Source organism: Hyperolius riggenbachi, chromosome 7 (assembly GCF_040937935.1).
Source record: "Hyperolius riggenbachi isolate aHypRig1 chromosome 7, aHypRig1.pri, whole genome shotgun sequence".
Classification (NCBI taxonomy): domain Eukaryota; kingdom Metazoa; phylum Chordata; class Amphibia; order Anura; family Hyperoliidae; genus Hyperolius; species Hyperolius riggenbachi.
The window spans coordinates 269,799,288-269,816,752 of NC_090652.1; the positions used below are offsets into that span (position 1 = coordinate 269,799,288).

The 17,465-nt window shown below is 44.0% G+C and overlaps 1 protein-coding gene across 4 annotated transcripts in view; it reads right to left on the reverse strand.

Moving 5' to 3' along the window:
* The window catches only part of TANC1 (tetratricopeptide repeat, ankyrin repeat and coiled-coil containing 1), a 324,590-nt gene that overhangs the window by 266,359 nt on the left and 40,766 nt on the right, over positions 1-17,465 (reverse strand). Inside the window, exons 1-2 of one of the 4 annotated variants that reach the window (XM_068245708.1) lie at positions 15,955-16,083; positions 11,185-11,269 (exon numbers count right to left, since the gene is read on the reverse strand). The exons of 1 other annotated variant lie outside the window; for it this stretch is intronic. The gene's annotated coding sequence lies outside the window, so the exon portion shown is untranslated. Of the gene's footprint in view, positions 1-11,184; positions 11,270-15,954; positions 16,084-16,194; positions 16,276-17,465 lie in introns of those variants that run through there. 2 more of the 4 variants (XM_068245709.1, XM_068245710.1) reach the window with 2 other exon arrangements.

The window sequence follows — 17,465 nt, forward strand, 5'->3', positions numbered from 1 at the left end:
AGATTCAGGGTTAACATTCTGTGTTTACAAATCAGCTGCTCTGCTGTGGCAGCCAGCTGACACAGCTGAGAGATCAAATTACACTTGCGATAAGTCACAGATAAGGAGCAATTAGACATGCTAAACTCTCTAAATACATACAAGGTGCATTTCCCTAGGTTTTCCTTCTGGTCTGTGCAATAGTTCACTTTAAAGGGCACCTTCAGGGATTAGCGTATGTAGTGCACTGCGATTAGCTGCAGTAAATTGTGTGGTTATTGGATGGGAGCGATTTTGCTATACAAGAAAACTGATGTTGGCCTAGTCACTGGGGTGTTTTCTCTGTTGCATGGGGTAAAACAGGATCAAGACCAGGGTGCCTCCTGAGGCCACAGTGCCAGTGTATACCTGCTGGATTAATTACACCTGCCAGTGTATACCCACCCTTTCATGGCTGCGCTTTTCACGTTATTTGACCTGCTTGAGTCGAGATGATTGAGCAGGAGATATGAAACTCATTCGGTTATAACTTTGCATGAGCTGTGGAGGTTAAGCAGTGTGGTGGAGTTAATGCTTACTAGTTTAATGGTCTTTGCAAAAATGTTTAAAGTTGTGTTTAGTTTATGATTAACCAATAAAAAAAAATGCCACGGCCATTAATCTGTCACTTCTGTGTCAGTGTGAATTTATTTACCTGTATAAGTAATAATACACTGGTTACATTTTAGGTTTGACTAACCTTTTATTTTACAAGGAATAATGGGAAGGGTGTATGATACTATGGTATATACACTCATCTAAAGGATTATGAGGAACACCTGTTCAATTTCTCATAAATGCAGTTATCTAATCAACCATTCACATGGAAGTTGCATCAATGCATTTAGGGGTGTGGCCCTGGTCAAGACAAATATTCTAAACTCCAAACTGAATCTCAGAATAGGAAAGAAAGGTGATTTAAGCAGTTTTGAGCGTGGCATGGTTGTTGGTGCCAGATGGGCCGGTCTTGGTATTTCACAATCTGCTCAGTTACTGGTATTTTCACACACCATCATTTCTAGGGTTTACAAAGATTCGTGTGAAAAGGGAAAAACATCCAGTATGCGGCACTCCTGTGGGCAAAAATGCCTTGTTGATGCTAGAGGTCAAGGAGAATGGGCCGACTGATTCAAGCTGATAGAAGAGCAACGTTGACTGAAATAACCACTCGTTACAAACGAGGTATGCAGCAAAGCATTTGTGAAGCCACAACACGCACAACTTTGAGGCGGATGTGCTACAACAGCAGAAGACCCCACCGGGTACCACTCACCTCCACTACAAATGGGAAAAAGAGGCTACAATTTGCACAAGCTCACCAAAATTGGACAGTCGAAGACTGGAAAAGTGCTGCCTGGTCTGATGAGTCTCGATAGAGTCAGAATTTGGCGTAAACAGAATGAGAACATGGATCCATCATACCTTGTTACCACCGTGCAGGCTGGTGGTGGTGATCTAATGGTGTGCGGGGATGTTTTCTTGGCACACTTTAGGCCCCTTAGTGCCAACTGGGCATCGTTTAAATGCCACAGGCTACCTGATCATTGTTTCTGACCATGTTTATCCCTTCATGACCACCATTTACCCATCCTCTGATGGCTACTTCCAGCAGGATAATGCACCATGTCACAAAGCTCGAATCAATGCCACGTAGAATTAAGGCAGTTCTGAAGGCGAAAGGGGGTCAAACACTGTATTAGTATGATGTTCGTGGCATGAGCATGTGGAGGTTAAGCAGTGTGGTGGAGAATCACTGCCTCATCCATCCTCCACCCCCTTACCTAGTGTGTCCCCAACTACCCATTAGATTGTAAGCTCGCAAGGGCAGGGTCATCCTCCTAATGTTTACTGTTTTTGTAACAATATTTGTGCTGCTTGGAACTCTGCTGTATATTTGTTAGTTGTATCTATGTTCCCCTTGTCGTCTTATTGTGCTTTGTAAAGCGCTGCGGAATATGTTGGCGCTATATAAATAAAAAATAATAATAATAATAATAATAATAATGTTCCTAATAATCCTTTAGGTGAGTGTAGGTAAAGAAGGTACAGCCACATGTAACCAATGACACTGCAGCCAACACCAGAGCGTTACCAACTCCATTAACCAGGTAGCAAAGACTCCTAAAAAAAATTAACAGCAGCTAGCATCCAACGCTCATTTGGTCTCCCTCTATTTGTTAGGCCATTTTCATATCAGGGCTGTGGAGTCGGTGCAAAAATTATCTGACTCCTCAGTTTATGAAACCACCGACTGACTCAAGGTACCCAAAATTGCTCAGACTCCTCAGCCCTGTTACATATGGGGGGCTGAAGGCAGCAATTTCCCCACCTGCCAGCTGCTCCTATGCGTTGGGTGTGCTCTCGGCGTGGACGGTAGAAAGGCCACCACCATATTCAGTCACATCTGAGCGCAGTTACGGCCATGTTGAGACATGGAATCTTGTGTTTCTTTGCTGCCAGGAAACTCCACTGCCTGTCAAACTCTGCAATTCAACTGCGTGGAAGTACTCCCTAACCAGGGAAAAATCTGAACTGAGAGGGATATGGAGGATGACATTTATTTACTTTTAAACAGTGCAAATTACCTGGCTGTCCTCCTGATCCTCTGCCTCGAATACTTTTAGCCATAGACCTCGAAAAAGCATGCAGATCAGGTGCTCTGACTGAAGTCTGACTGGATTCGCTGCATGCTTGTTTGTGGTTGTGTGTGTGATTCAGATACTACTGCAGCCAAAGTGATCAGCAAGACAGCTAGGCAAATATGGCAGCCTCCATATACCTTACTTCAGGTGTCCTTTATAAGACTCATGAGGCGACGTTTAAAGACTTTTTTTTTTACTCACCTGGGGCTTCTTCCAGCCCCTAGAAGCCATGTCAATCCCTTGCTGCAGCTCCGGTCCTTCTTAATGTCCCGCCGGCCACCCGTACAGAGCGGCGACCTGGCAGCGGGTCGGCGCAGTATGCACCAAATGATGCGGACACACAGGTGCAGAAGGCCTGCCGGGCTGCTGCTTTTTACGGGCAGCCAGCAGGACACCGAGGAAGACCGGAGCTGTGGCAAGGGACTGACATGGCTGCTAGGGGCTGGAAGAAGCCCCAGGTGAGTAAAAATAGATTATAAGTCTCGCCTCACGAGTCCTTTAAATTAAGCTCATGATGGACTTGATTAGCTTTGTAAAATTCAAGGCACTGCCCCTGTTCCCCATAGCTTCCTCAGAGTGACACAGATCTTCCCAATAGCTTCCTCAGAGTGACACAGAGCTTCCCCATAGCTTCCTCAGAGTGACACAGAGCTTCCCCATAGCTTCCTCAGAATGACACAGAGCTTCCCCATAGCTTCCTCAGAGTGACACAGAGCTTCCCCATAGCTTCCTCAGAATGACACAGAGCTTCCCCATAGCTTCCTCAGAGTGACACAGAGCTTCCCCATAGATTCCTCAGAGTGACACAGAGCTTCCCCAGAGTGACAAAGAGCTTCCCCATAGCTTCCTCAAAGTGACACAGAGCTTCCCCATAGCTTCCTCAGAGTGACACAGAGCTTCCCCATAGCTTTCTCAGAGTGACACAGAGCTTCCCCATAGCTTCCTCAGAGTGACACAGAGCTTCCCAATAGCTTCCTCAGAGTGACACAGAGCTTCCCCATAGCTTCCTCAGAATGACACAGAGCTTCCCCATAGCTTCCTCAGAGTGACACAGATCTTCCCCATAGCTTCCTCAGAGTGACACAGAGCTTCCCCATAGCTTCCTCAGAGTGACACAGAGCTTCCCCATAGATTCCTCAGAGTGACACAGAGCTTCCCCAGAGTGACAAAGAGCTTCCCCATAGCTTCCTCAAAGTGTGGGTCCACCAATCTGGTATATCTGATCATGTGTGCTAAATGCCCCAATGTTATGTACGTGGGAGAAACTGCACAAACTCTGCGCAAACGTATGAATGGACACAGGCACACTATTAATGATACCAAATCTGGACTCCCGGTTGCTACACACTTTCGGTCCAACGGACACAGCATGGATGATCTTCGTGTCACTGCCCTGAAGGGCGGCTTCAAAACGTCAAATGACCGATTAATAGCAGAAACAAAATTTATAAATTGTTTCAAAGCTGTGCAGAAGGGTCTGAATAAGGACAACAACTTTCTATATTGGTATGAGATGGATGATATATGAACTGTCTCAGCCACCCTAGCTGAACTTGTGAACTAAGAATTTACGATACCTCTGGGTCAATCCTAATACCAGGTCTGGGAGCAATAAAGTAAAGTAAACAAGGATCCTTATCTTACCCCATTTAGATGGTCTGTTTGTATTAAGGCATCTTAATGATGTATTTATGCTTGAAAAAAATATCTGTTTTTCCTTTTGATGTTGCATGTATATAAGCTGTCTGTACCACCAGCTTGCAAACTAACAGGATATAAACCTGACGAAGGCTGCAAGGCCGAAAGCTTGTTTATTCTTATTCATTTGTAGTTAGCCAATAAATGGTATCATCCTGATTTAAAACTTCTTCCTCAAAGTGACACAGAGCTTCCCCATAGCTTCCTCAGAGTGACACAGACCTTCCCCATAGCTTCCTCAGAGTGACACAGAGCTTCCCCATAGCTTCCTCAGAGTGACACAGAGCTTCCCCATAGCTTCCTCAGAGTGACACAGAGCTTCCCCATAGATTCCTCAGAGTGACACAGAGCTTCCCCAGAGTGACAAAGAGCTTCCCCATAGCTTCCTCAAAGTGACACAGAGCTTCCCCATAGCTTCCTCAAAGTGACACAGACCTTCCCCATAGCTTCCTCAGAGTGACACAGAGCTTCCCCATAGCTTCCTCAGAGTGACACAGAGCTTCCCCATAGCTTCCTCAGAGTGACACAGAGCTTCCCCATAGCTTCCTCAGAGTGACACAGAGCTTCCCCATAGCTTCCTCAGAATGACAGAACTTCCCCATAGCTTCCTCAGAGTGACACAGAGCTTCCCCATAGCTTCCTCAGAGTGACACAGAGCTTCCCCATAGCTTCCTCAGAGTGACACAGAGCTTCCCCATAGCTTCCTCAGAATGACAGAACTTCCCCATAGCTTCCTCAAAGTGACACAGAGCTTCCCCATAGCTTCCTCAGAGTGACACAGAGCTTCCCCATAGCTTCCTCAGAGTGACAGAGCATCCCCATAGCTTCCTCAGAGTGACACAGAGCTATTCTGAAGTGCGCAGGCCCACGTTTTGCACAGTGTCGGCAAGGTGAAAAAAAATGCCCATAAACAAGCACTTGCTTTCGCTTTGCTCATGTGGTGGAGAACTTGCACCTGAGCAATTCCGAGGAATGTCCTGTCACTGGGGGGGAGCGTCCTCGATTTCATAATTATCATAATTGGAGGATTCTGTGAACTATGAAGACGACTGGAAACAGTGACGGGGAGACCCTGAGGACAACGAGCATTGCCAGGACAATTCTGCAAAGCTAATGTTGCCCACCGTGAGCTTCAGTCTTTTTTTTTGGCCCCAGTTCAGGGGTCTGCTGCCAAAAGGCGCTCATGGCCAGCAGACAAGAGGCTGAACTCCCCAACCAGCATGCATTGCAGCCATCCATCTAAGAGAGGTCTTATGGACGGAGCTGGCTCCTAAAAATTTTCAAATAGTACTTACAGTTCACATGAATTTGTCCACCTCATGACTATATTTTAAATTCAGGAAGAGATGCGTGCAAACATAATAAATGGTGTATATTACACCCATGCTAGAGGATAACACACGTCACTTGTTCCCTCAGTCAGTAAGTAAATCAGTGAAAAAGAACTTGGTGTCTGACATACGCCATCATCCCTCGGTACACAGAGGTCTCTGTCAAACCTTCATCTCACAGGATCCGTATGACTCAGAAGCCCCTCCTCATACCTCAAACTTCACACCAACGTGCTGAATAGCGAAGGAGGTTTATGATCCACATTCTGGGTCAATCTACACTCGGATATTCCCTCTCAAGAACTTGAAACTATAATAAAGAGCTCTGAAGTAATTGCAGAGATATATTGCATACTGACCCCCCCCCCCCCCCCCACCCCATCCCTCCTTTATATGGCCTTACTTCAGTTAGGAGGTGACAAATGACCAGCTATGAGGTAGTAGAAGCAAAATCCGATATTCAGCCACATTTAGTAGAATAAGTGTCATATCATGTAGACTGCGATAAAGACCCAAGATATTCTTTATTAAGTATGAAATTGCCATCATAAAGAGCTGCAGTGTGTAACAATCAAAGTTCCCGGGTAAAATGCATTAAAGTGGACCTGAACTCTTGCATAGGACAAAAGCAAAACACACAGAAATGCACCCTATATGTATTTAGAGAGTTTAGCCTGTCTAATTCCCCATCATTCGTGACTAATCACAAATGCAATTTGATCTATTAGCAGTGTCAGCTCAGGAATCTCAACTGCCTTGGCAGAGCAGCTAATTTGTAAACACAGGGTGTTATCTCTACGTCTGCTTTAATGAAAACAAGAAGTAGACACACTGCAGATTTATTGCCCCTGCATGTGGCACTGCAGCTACCGCCTGAGGGCCACATGGGTTTAACAACTGTAAAGGGCTTTGGGGGCCACGAGAAAAGGCTTGGCGGGCCCCATTTGGCTCCCATGCCAAGCTTTGGACATGCCTGGTCTAGGGCATTCAAGTAACAGTAAAAGCTGGAATACTTTGTGGATCCTTTTTTTTTTTCTTAAGTTTTGACTTCAAAATCCTTCACAGGTGGTGCTTTTCCAGTAGGCTGAAGTTAAGAGTCCTCAGGTATTCATGGTATTCTGGACACCCACAAATTGGCTGCACATGTACAAACACATTACACAAAGTTCTTCCATCACACAACACACTAATGTGTCGCAGCAGCCAGTTTACTTCACGAATGACAGAAGTCTCAAACAATAAGTGTGCAAACACGGCGATATGACAGCGCAGGATGAAAAATGGGGCCTCTGTGAATATACAGAGCACCACGGCTCCCTGACCTCTCCACTCACATGATTAATCACACAGCATTATGGGAAATTATTACTAGACAGGCAAACACATAATAACCAGCCCCTCTTCCAGGCCTGCATTGTTCATCAGGCTATAATTTACAGACTTGTGCTGGGGACACCACCAAAACATTCATATTACACAATGGCGTAATGATTTGTGTATTTACACACCGCAACCGGGAAAAGCAAACTCTGCGAAGCCAGCTCGAGTGTGATTTGCACATGGGCTTCTCTAAAGCGGGGCTCCAAAACCTAACGTGAAATTGAGCATTGAAAGCAGTTTTTAAAATGTTTGTATTACACAGTAGAAGTAAAATAAATCCCACCTTTTAGGCCCAGTTTTTTTATTTAAATAACATTTCACAGATTTTTTTTTTTTAATGAAAGTATGCAAAATAAAACAATATTCTACACCAGGGGTGTCAAACTCAAATACAAAGTGGGCTAAAACTGAACACAGGTACCAAGGGGCGTGCCAACCTTGATATATACTGGCCACCTTCCTCCCTTATAAAGTTCCCTGGTGTCTAATGGCCTCCCCTCCAACCCCTATACAGTTCACTGGTGTCTAATTGACCTCCTCCCTCCCCTATATAGTTCCCTGGTGTCTAGTGGTCCTCCCTCCCAAATACATTTCCCTGGTGCCTAGTAGCCCCGCTCCATCATCAGTCTACCAGCAGCGATCACCCCTAGAAGACTGCTGGACGGCGACATCTGTTTACATTGTACAGCGCTGCGATCTACAGCAGCGCTGTACTGGGGACAGCCGTGTCACTCGGCTGTCCCCTGGAGAGGCTCAGAGAGCGATTGGCTCTCACAGGCGATGCCTATGAGAGCCGATCGCAGTGATTGGCAGGTGGGGTGGGGGAGGGAGGGGTGCAATAAAAATAAACAACAAATAGTCAAATTTATTCAAAAATATATTATAAATTTATTTTAAAAAATATCCATGGCAGCAGCGATCAGAGCCCAACAGAAAGCTCTGTTGATGGGCAGAAGGGGGGGGGGATTTGTGTGCTCAGTGTTATGGCTATGCAGCAAGCTTTTAAAGCTGCAGAGCACATATTTGTAAAAAACAGCCTGGTCACTAGGGGGGGGTGCAAGCCTATGGTCCTGAACCGGTTAATGGATAAATGTCTCATTTTAACCAAACTGTGTAATGATGGCAAAAAAACACAATTACGATGATTATCTCATAAGCCATTACCTTATAACTATACATGACACTGTCAATCCACGGAAAGACCCACAGCTGTTTCTTATTACTATATACATAAAACTACCTCTCTTCTCTTAGTAACATCTGTGCTCACACAGCAGAGTCCTGGCCCCGGCCCTCCATCACAGTAGCCCCGGATCCTCCAGAGTCTAGAAGAGATGGAAAGACACACAGACACAAGTCGTGTCCATAGTGAGAAAAGATCTGTGCTGGGAACAGCTGTGTTCTGGTAACAAAGCTGCTGCCTGCCTCCTCGCTGGCCCTGCATCCAAAAGAAAAGAAAACAAAAAATGACACACCCAGAAATCTCTGCTGGAGAACTTGAAGAACTTTGGGATGTCGACTGGCGTCAGGATAAATTGGAAGATCGCAAATATCTCGGCTACCCCAGCCTGAAATAGCTCCCCAGGGCTCCACTCTGGCTCCCTCATAAGAGAAGAACGTATCTCCACACAAAAATAAACAGTTTATCAGCAGAGAGGACTATTGACAGAGGAGTATTGTGCAGCGGGGCTGCTGCTATACTAATAGAGGAGATAGCAAAGGCAGAAATGCCTAAACAGGATAAATATTTGCAAATACGGTTTTGCTATGCGGGGTGCTCCTTTACAACCACTATAAAGGGTAATGTCTTTATTTGTTTTTAATAGATATTAAAACACAAGAAATAAAAAAAGTGTGTGTATGAGTCTCTATTAATCTATTTATATAGGTCCATGCACAATTACTGTCGCCTGCAGTGATCGGGAGTCAATCCCTCAGGCAACTGTTGAGTGCTGTACAGAGCAATGCCACCAGCCTACAGGCTAGAGCAGTGGTCCTCAAACTACGGCCCGCGGGCCAAATGTGGCCAGCCGAGGCTTTTTCACTGGCCCCCAAACACAAAATGTATAACTTATAGATGTGGCCCACAGCAACTTTAAATATCAGCGGTCCGCATATAGAATAGCAGTGCTGGCACCTCCCATCCACATACTATAGAAGCCAGTGAGCAGTCATTCGCTGGCTTCCAATCCAATTCTGCATCAGGTGACACTGCTGTCCAATTAGATGGTAGGTGGTCACCTGGGTATGCTTCACTGTCTGGTGCACAAAGACGTTCTTCAGGTGCCGCATGACTGAATGGCTGCTGCTGGGAGGTCTCCTCCGGGCATGGTTGGGGGGGAATCAATATCTAGATTCAATGTAATGTTTTTCAACATCATTTTATGTATGTTCTGGTCCCCCGGCAGTTTGAAGAATGTTAATCCGGCCCTTGATCAAAAATGTTTGGGGACCTCTGGGTTAGAGACACGTTCTGTTGCTATAGAGCTAGGAGGAGGGACGAAGCGTGGCACACAACAAATGATCTGGCACTCTGGATCTCTCGGTGATGCATCGGAGAAGGTCATGTTCACCATAAACAGATTCTCAGGAGAAACTGCCCCGACTAGTGGCCTCAGCCAAGAACCATCTAGTGTATGTATGAGACTCACAACACACAACTGCCAAAACACCACAGCACACATTTAAAAGTAGAGAGTAGGAAAAAAAAAAAAAAGAAAAAAAAAATGATCACTTTTGTGGTTTACCTTTAGATAGACAGATGGCTAAACACACTTCAAACACAAACCCAGCTGCATAATGCTAAGATTACTTTTACATTCTGATCGTATGTCACCATTCTCCGCTCAAACTGTGATCATGACTCAGGCATATGCCTGGACATGTTACTTGTGATTAACTGAGAATTTATACAGTGCATTTGCTATATAAAGTTTGGGCTTAAAGTGAACCCGACGGAAGTGTTTTCCTCCCCTTAGGCTGAGGTATTCTTTCCTTTCCCCATTAAGGTTCAACTTTTCCTGATTTTGCATTTTATAATAGCTTATGCTTATTGTTATTTACTGCTATGTATACCGTATAGAAAATGGACACTTTATTAGCTAATCACAAATTTGGTATTGACGCTTATTCCACTTTGAAGTTGGACTCCATTTATTTTTATGTACCATTTATTTTGTGTTAATTGTCACTTAAAATTGTATCGCTGATGAGTTTTGGTATGTTATTTACTCTTAAAAAAGACAAAAATCAATAAAAACTATTGATAATAAAGTGAAATGGAGATGGTTAACTAGCACTAATTTATACTTACCTGGGGCTTCCTTCAGCCCCATGAGCACCGTGGTCTCACTCGCTTTTCCTCCTCCGTTAAGCCGCTATGACTCCTGGTAATCTGGGCAGTCGCAGGCTTCTGTAATGTGCAGCCTGACCGCGCACCCCTCATCTCGCTCCCGTCCCCTGGTGCGTTCTGCGCAGAAGACCTCAAATGGCGGCGAATGACCTGATTACCGGCAGTTGTATCGCCACAACGGAGGGGCCAAAGAGGACTGCAAGGGAGGCCACGGTACTCATGGGGATGGAGGAAGCACCAGGTAAGTATAAATAAGCGCCAGTGAACTATCTCTGTTACACTTTAGGCCTCGTACACACGCTGTACTAAAGTCGCCTGTGACGGCTGATAACGACCCCCTCAGCCGATAATCAGGCATGAGTACAGAGGCGCCCAATCCTCAACGCGCATGTGATTCACCCGCCAGATTAACTCACCTCCAGCAACAGCTAATTCCTTTGTGCACGCATCTCCAAAGCCCGCTGCATGACATCATGCATGCGCCGCTTCATCGTCCCTCTCCATAGCAACAGTACATGGCAGCTACACAGCTGACTCGTGTCTGTGTAGCCTGGCCCAGCGATATCACCCATGGGGATCGGGCCCTGATCCCCGACGAGTGACATCTATCGATGTGTATGAACCTTTACTCATCAGGTGTGAACACAGTTCAGAAAGTTAGCACAGCAAAACATAAATACTGGAATTAGGCTTTAATCTGCAAGAGATTGTGTTTCTTAAGTCATAGCAACTACTTAAAAACTAACTTTAAAAAGTTTTTTACCGCAATTTGGATGAAGCCTGTGCACAAAGTCAGTCCTTCCTCTGTATGGGACTTCAGCTATGTCAAGGTCCCCAGTGCCACCCAGCTGCACTGGCAGGAAGAAGAAAAGTGCAAGTATTAAAAATAAAACACATTGGTCAGGAATTCTCTGTTAAAAAAAGGAGAGCACTTGATGAAGTCACCCATCAGTCACAGAAAGTTAAAGAAGGCCAGCGGCTTTACAAGAAACAGGTCTGTCAGTCAAGAGTTGGCTGCACAAAGTATGTCAGTGACTGACAGCTGCACTAATAAGAGAGACCAAACTAGGCTCCTACTAGGGGCCTGGCAAAGTCAGACTGTTCTCTCACACACTTGAGGGGTCCAGAGACAACAAAGCATCAGGTCTTTTAAGGGAATCCTCACCAAAAGTCACCAACCATATATGTGCAACTGATTTTCTTAAGGTACTAGAACCATCTGGCCCCAAAGAGGTAAAACAAAAAACAAACATGAGGTGTGCAGCCATTCTTAAATTCAAAGCAGCTTCTTTAGAAGAAATAAGGAATAAATTCTCTTTTTCATCTGTCTAGAAATGTCAAACGTTTAGGATTGCCATTTTGGAGAATGAGAATTAAGCCCCATGTTGAAGTCCTTCAGCAGATAGTTTGAGAAGTGGTGTATTTATAACCCCCTAACTGTTGGTGTCATTTCATATCAATACTGCCAGCTTTCTAAACTATCCTGTGGAAAAACAAGGGAGGAAACTGGCAAAAACAATGACTGTGGCAACTCACATATACAATGGTCTGGTATACAAGTGGAAGAATGGGAAATTGTTGCAAATGGGCACAAGCGGACTGTACAAAACGGCCATTTCGCGTCCAGAGATGTCTGGTCACATGCAGTCCTGGCAGTATGATTGGAGGGCTGTGTGTGCTAAATGCGCGTGCAATGGGTGTGACCAGATGCTGCATCATATTAACAGTAGTCATCATGCTACCTGGAAAAATGACTCATGTAGAATTTTCTTCACCTTTCTTCACTTCCACCTCACTTCCCAGGGAAGATCGGCACATGGGAATTTTGCCGAGTGGGTGCTGTGTTTCCACTGGTGCCTGCATGCATCTTGCGAGACGCGATGCCACCACCTTATGGCCCATATGCGATTCACTTTTTCTCCAGAGTTTTCCCCTAGGTGAAATTTTCACACCTGATCATAAAAAGCCTTTTAAAATCACCAGCAAGCAAGAAAATGCTCTAAATAATTCTGGTAGTTCTTTTTCACCGACTTTTAGGTACTTTTTCAATTGTAAAATGCTTAAAAGTTATTTTAAAAAGAATATGAAAAATATTTCTTAGGACAGAGTTTCCTAAACCGCTGTGACTGCCTGGAATAGGTGTCGCCGCATCACGTTCTGTCTCCCTCCCCATTTTTCTGCTCTGTCAAATGTGGACATCGGCAGCCATTTTGTGCAGCCCTGTTCTAACTACGAACAGAGAGGGAGACAGAATGGAGCAGCGAGGCTGGAGATAGAGCAGGGCATTGAAGAGTGACGTCAGCGCTGGAACGCATGGAGCTGGTGAGTGAGCTGCTGCCAGCACATGCTACTGGGGGCACCTACACCTGGCTACCTATAATGGGGCCACCTATACCTGGCTAGCTATAATGGGGCCACCTATACCTGGCTACCTATAATGGGGCCACCTATACCTGGCTACCTATCTATATTAAGTCTGAGGGCTTTTTTCTTGTGGGGCGCACTGCGGCTATAAAGAGCAGTGCAAATTGTCTGGTGCTGTGTGATCATTCTAAATCGGAGGGGGTCCTAACTGTCCCACTGATTGCCTTTATTATTATGCCTGAAAGGTTCTAGGCTTCATTTTTAAGTGCATGTAGGATAATGCACTCTTTTCATCCATTTTGTGGTTATTATAAATATGTGATGTGTCACGTGTGAGATCTGAGCGTTTGACATGATGTGTCACAACTTCAAAAAGGTTACTAACTACTGTCCTAGGAGATAACGCAGGAGAAGAAGTTAACTGAATATGGGCCTATGAGAGAGTGCATCTGGATCCCTCTAACTGTGCCATGTAAGACTATGGGGATTGGCATGCGTAATGCCATATTATGCTGCTGACCGTCCTTTTTTACCCCACACTCTATACATGTGCTGTATGTATTTATATATTTTTTTTAACAGTAAAAGTCTACATGTGCTGTATATCTGGTAGTTAATTATTTTTCTCTATACTGTATATTTCCTTAAAGAGGAACTCCAGTGAAAATAATGTAGTAAAAAAAGTGCTTCATTTTTACAATAATTATGTATAAATGATTTAGTCAGTGTTTGCTCATTGTAAAATCTTTCCTCTCCCCGATTTACATTCTGACATTTATTACATGGTGACATTTTTACTGTGGGCAGGTTATGTAGCTGCTCCTAGCTGTTTTGGCTGTTAGAGACAGCTGTAAACAGCTAATTCCTGTCTGTGAACATTGCTACATTGTGGCAGTTTGCCCAGATTACCGCGGTACTCAGAGCTTCTTGTGGGAGGGGTTTCAGCACAAAATCAGTCATACAGCGCCCCCTGATGGTCTGTTTGTGAAAAGCATCATATTTCTCATGTAAAAGGGGGTATCAGCTACTGATTGGGATAAAGTTCAATTCTAGGTTGGAGTTTCTCTTTAAGAGAATACTTACATTACTATGAGCACAATGATATTGTAAGCCAACTTTGGCATCTTTTAACCTCATATGTATAAATTGTATGTGAGGAAATATCATACGCCGTCTTCGCATGCTTGGGAATTTACAACTTCTCAATAAAAACATTTTGAAACTAAATTCAAAGCAGCATATGCTATTTGTCTACGGTTACTACTTGACCAGCCAAGCAGAAATTTGCATTCCGCCTCAGGAGACGGTGAACAGGGCAGGACATGCTGCAGACATTAAACATTGCTGGCCTGGGGAGATCTTCAGACTGGTTTGTGGGCACATTTAGAATGTTGTGTTTTCTCTCCAAGGGACATCACAGACTTCTCCTGAGGAATCATCCAACAAGCAGACAAACATCACAGACTTCATCCAACAGGCAGACAAGTTCCATGAGTTTCATATTAGCAAATTAGACTTTGAACGCTGAGCTGTCCATCACATGAGTAACAAAACAATGCAAACGGATCTTAGAACTTGACATGGCTAAAGCCATTTACACATGCTGGTTTGAACTCGGCCGTGGCGGACTATAACGACTGCCATGGCCGAAAATCGTCAGACCAGCATGTGTACAACAGCCGCACAACACCTACATTAGCAAAACATTAGCCGATGACCGAGCACCACACAATCACATTGTTCTCCCCGCTCCCCCGCCCCCAGGAATTTGCTCCTTGCTTGATGCCCCCACATAGCAACTAGGGATGATCAATGAGATGCAAATTGTTCTGAAATTATGCAAATGTATGCAGTTTGAAAATGCACCAATCAATTTAAACCTAGGTTTAAATTGATTAGTCCATTTTCAAGCTGCACATATTTGCACAAGAATTTACAAAAATTTGCATAAACTGAATAATTTGCATATCTGTGATCATCCCTAATAGCAACAGATGCATCAAAGACGCGTCTGTACAGCGTCAGCAATGCTCTGTCGCCCGGCAGGGATCGGTAACAGTCAATTGGGTGACAGACATCCACAAAAGATCCCTGTGTATACTGGGCTTTACCAGAGATTTTCAGATGTCTTGTTACGTTACAAGCTTCACCACTCTCCTCATTCTACTTTCGGGATTGCCTGATAATGTTTCAAAGGCCCTTGAAGATCCCCTGAACTAAAATTAAAATGTACAAGGTGGCCATACTTGGGGGATCTTCCGTGCTCACATAATCCCTATTGCTCTTCATCCCCCCCTTGCCCCCCCCCCCCTGTTCTTGCATGAAGGGTGCATGCTTAGTCCACTCCTGTGCCGGGTTTTTGTGCACTTCCCAACAAGCTAAGTCCTGGAACACCGGGAGTGTCCTGGGCATGTGCGATTACAAATGTGTCTATACCACGCATGCCCAAAATGTTCCCCACTGCAACCTTTTTGCTCAACCATTAGGAATGGGCAGAGCACTTTTGCTCCAATGGGCTCAGGTAGAGCTTTGAATGGGAATGGGGTGGGGGTTTGATCAATAAATATCCCAAGATTGATTAAAAGTGAATCAAACGTTGTGCCTTGAATCTTTCAATAAATACCTTTTTGTTGAAAAAAAAAGGGGAATCAAACACATATATTGACCAATACAATAGGTACCCAGCAGTTTCGCTCAGATCAAACGGAAAATGGATTACAGCTTCCTCAGCAAGATCTTTGGTCTCAGCTGAAGTACCCACTCTAGATTATCACCATAAATGATCGTAATCACTTCAGACATTGAAAAATGTAATAGGCACACATAGTACAGGGTTTCTTGCAGTGAGCACTCTCCACCAGCATTTCAATATATAAAGGCAGTAACACAAATGAGGGTTGGAGAAAGATAGGTTGTGGTGAACCAGAATCACCAGGATTTTGTAAAGCACCAAAAGTAAACTTTGGTAATTTTTAGTCTTTTTATCAAGTCCTGCAGTGTGACAAATATACAAAGTCTAAATGTCAGGAGCTCAGGCCCACATTAAAGCGGGATTATCACCATAAAAATCAAATTTCAACAGCAACTGGTCTGAATGTATTAAGTGATAAAGATGCTAATCCTACATTCAAAACTTTTTCTGCTGTTATGGTTTGGAGTCATCACATACCTTGGGAGTTAATGAGAGCAGTCTGCACTAAGGATAAAAATTGCATAAAAACAATTGCATAGATGACATGGTGCGCAATCAATTGTAATACTGTATCTCTACACAAATAATCGCAAAAACATTAACTGGAGTTATCTGATGTCCTGGAATTGAATTATACAGATACTGGTCAACTGAAGACAAGTGGATTGGTGACAGTTGAACTGAACTTTACGGTTATCTCAGTTTATGAGCACATACCTTAGGAGCACTGGCCCTTTAATAGCCATTGCCATTTAGTTGCATGCTGGGGTTTCTTTTTATCTATAATATATTCCTCCTCTTCCCTTTATTTCCCTGCATAGCTGAAACATGATCCTCTGCTCGCTTGTGTTTACATGCAAGGCTGAGGTGACTCAGCGATTGGAGGAGAAAAGAAAAAAAAGGTTAAGGGAAGAAATGACATCAGGATTTAGCCTCAAACTGTGGGCAAAAGACATGATTCCCACAGGAACAGAATTCTCTTCATTTACTATATAAAATTCACTGAAATCAAAACGTGGACAGTACAATACATGTGTTATGTAAGTAGGTCAAGTATTTATCTACTTATATATGTGTTTTTTCCCCTGGCATAGTATGGCTAGGTTGTATCTGGGCTATTCTCCAGCTGTTTTAAAGGCTTCAGTTAAAACAAAGATACATAAAGGAAAGCTCTCTGGAAGTGAGAAAAAGGAATATGGTCTTTTTTAGAAGCTATAGTGCTGGGACTGGATTACAGTGATAGAAACAACACTTTTCCTCACACCTTTGATGTCCCCCTTTCATTACTGGCATCACAGAGTAATTAAGGGTTCTCCTTGGACAAGCTAATCATACTGGAAGGCAAAACAAACCTCCTGTGGGGGTTAACACACTCCAAACCAGAGAAAGCAGCACAGCTTTTGTTCTTTATGATCTCCTTCAGATCCTCTTCAGATCTCCTTGACAGCCTGACATGAAAAGCCTCTGTCAGATGTGACTCCTGCGCAGGTAATACACATTCTGCACATGTGATGACTCAACAGCAAGACAGAAGAAAGAAGCAACCTCCAACCCTTCACTATCTTCACACACATCTGTATTGTCCTAATTCCACTCAGCCATACTTCATTATCTTATGACTATGTTCAGACACACAGCTAAAAATGGTGCTTTTGTGAAGGATGCAGAATGCTGTATAAGCATATTCAGGAGCGTGAAATCTTAGAGGTGAAGTTCAGTAAAGCCTCAAGGCCATCATCAGATAGCATCAGATCAGGTAAATGATTTATGTTACTGATCTTGATTGTTTCCCTGGATGCTGCCCTTCAGCAAATCAATCTATAGCATCCCTCAATGTGCATTCTCATTTGTATTTCCCCTACATAGTGGCCCTACTGTAGGATCTAATTTTTATTCAATATAATTATTAAATATTTATATAGCGAAGGCATCTTCTGCAGCGCTGTACAGAGTCTCGTAACTAACGTTCCCTCAGAGGAGCTAACAAT